The sequence below is a fragment of the Engraulis encrasicolus genome, chromosome 1, assembly GCF_034702125.1.
Source record: "Engraulis encrasicolus isolate BLACKSEA-1 chromosome 1, IST_EnEncr_1.0, whole genome shotgun sequence".
NCBI lineage: Eukaryota > Metazoa > Chordata > Actinopteri > Clupeiformes > Engraulidae > Engraulis > Engraulis encrasicolus.
In genome coordinates this window covers 8220042-8222541 of record NC_085857.1, presented here as the reverse complement: position 1 = coordinate 8222541, position 2500 = coordinate 8220042, and the positions used below count along the sequence as shown (strand labels likewise).

At 50.4% G+C, this 2500-nt stretch overlaps 1 protein-coding gene across 1 annotated transcript in view; it reads right to left on the bottom strand.

Annotated features, from left to right (window-relative positions):
- Window positions 1–2500, bottom strand: part of smurf2 (SMAD specific E3 ubiquitin protein ligase 2) — a 141071-nt gene that overhangs the window by 65481 nt on the left and 73090 nt on the right. The window lies entirely within an intron of this gene.

Sequence of the window (2500 nt, the reverse complement as noted above, 5' to 3'; positions counted from 1 at the left end):
AAGAGGCGGCAGAAGGCTGTAGACATGAGGGCAAGTGAAAGGAGAGCACAGGCAGGCAGTGCAGCTTGGGACCGCGCTATTATCATAGACTTTCAAATCTCTTTTAGACTTGGTCTGACCAAGAGTATAACAATGAACATTTCCCAAACGGCATGGTTGACCTGACTCCCTTAGTTTGCGAATGGTTGTTTTTTACGAACAAAGTGGGAGGAGTTCCCGTTTTATTTTGGGAGCTCTGAAACGATATTTGTATTGCTCTTGGCCTGACTAGTAGGGCTTTCAGGCCGACCAGAACGGAGCCGGTGTCGGTGCTCGCACCAGTTACGTTCGGCACTAAAGTGTTTGTCTGCGAACCGCCAGTGTTCATACCGGGCTCTGAACTTTTTCCGCACGTGACCGTGTTACCCGGATGAACCTGCTGATGGCCACGCTGTCGTCACGGTTCGCAGAGTAAAACCTAGTATTTTGCGGTTCGCATTGCGAACCAATTTTCCGGTTCGCGAACGCAAATATCTGTGGCGTGAACACGACGGCCGGTTCGCGATTAGTTGCGGGAACGGGCTCCAGCACGGTTCTCAGTCGGCCTGAATGCGCTATAGAAGGAACGTTGAAGCGTCACTAGTAGGGCTTTCAGGCCGACCAGAACGGAGCCGGAGCCGGTGCCCGTACCAGTTACGTTCGGAACAAAAGTGCTGTCTGTCTTGCCCTTGTACTTGTATTAATTTAATGTGTTGCTTATTTTCTTGTGTACTTCTGAAATAAATCAAATCAATCAATCAATCAATCAATCAAAAAACAAAAGTGCTTATCTGCGAATCCCCCGTGTTCATACTGGGCTCTGAACTTTTTCCGCACGTGACCAGGTATTCTGCAGTTCGCCTTGCGAAACAACTTTCCAGTTTGCGACCGCAAATATCTGTGGCGTGAACACGACGGCCGGTTCATGATTATGTGCAGGAACGGGCTCCAGCACGGTTCTCAGTCGGCCTGAACGCACTATAGGAGGGCAAAGTCTGTCTAGTGGTCATGGGTAAGCGGTTAGGGCGTCAGACTTGTAGCCCAAAGGTTGCCAGTTCGACTCCCGACCTGCCAGGTTGGTGGGGGGAGAAATTAAGCAGTGCTCTCCCCCATCGTCCTCCATGACTGAGGTACCCTGAGCACGAGCATGGTATCGTCCCGCCGCACTGCTCCCTTGGGGCGCCATTGGGGGCTGAGGCATAAAATGCAATTCCGTTGTGTGCAGTGTGTAGTGAAACACTTGTATGCTGTGGAGTGCTGTGCCACAATAACAATGGGAGTTGGAGTTTCCCAGGTGGGCTGTCTTCTTTTTCTTTCTTCTTTAGTAGAATTTTTCCGCATTCTTTTTTCTCCAATACATGTTTCAGGCGACCCCACATGGGGTGATGTTAAGATTGCACAATCTTTTTAAAAAAAGATATTTTTAGGGTCTTTTTTATGCCTTTATTTGATAGGACAGTCTGTGACAGGAAGTGAGTGGGACAGAGAGAGGGGGTGGGATCGGGAAATGACCCCGGCCGAACTCGAACCGGGGTCCCCGTGGACATGCAAGCCCAAATGTGGGGGGCTCAGCGCGCTGCGCCACAGCACCCCCAGTTTGCGAAATCTTGACCAAAAGTCCTTCATGTTGACTACTTTATGTTTGATAACTCAATTAAGATACTGCCTTCATTGACACAACAAGTTCCCATGATATAAAGGCAGCTTTACATGGGGCAGGGCACACATCAGCTTCGTACAGGGCAGTGAGGGCAGGCATATCAGGACTAATCAAACACATGCAATTAAAGCTCAGAAGGCAGAGACTGGCAAACCAATATGGCCATAACACCGACGCTCACTCGCACACACGCACGCATGCACGCACGCACGCACAAAGGCACACATGGATGCACACACACGGACGCACACACAGGCAAACAGACATACGCACACATACAGACACACACATACACACACAGCCCCACACAGACATACACACGCCATTGCCATAAACCCTCTTGCTATAGCAAAGCATACTAGAAAAAAAACACCTAGTGAAGAGGTGAGGTAACCATGTAAAACAGAATTACAAGCCCAAGCTCAGTAACGGGAAGGTGAGATCCATGACTTGCACACTTTAATAAAAGAAATGGAGAGAGAGAGTGTGTGTGTGTGTGTCTGTGTGTGTGTGTCTGTGTGTGTCTGTGTGTGTGTGTGTGTGTCTGTGTGTGTGTGAGACATTCAAGTGTAGAACGTAGTGGAAAGTGTTTGTCTGTCATAGCGCAGAGCAGACATCTAAGCGGCGCTGTGCTGTCTTGCCCTGTGTAGCTGCCCTGCCTGTCTGTCTGCCTGCCTGCCTGCCTGCCTGCCTGCCTGCCTGCCTGCCTGCCTGCCTGCCTGCCTGTCTGTCTGTCTGTCTGTCTGTCTGTCTGTCTGTCTTGCCCTGTGTAGCTGCCCTGCCTGTCTGCCTGCCTGTCTGTCTGTCTGCCTGTCTGTCTGT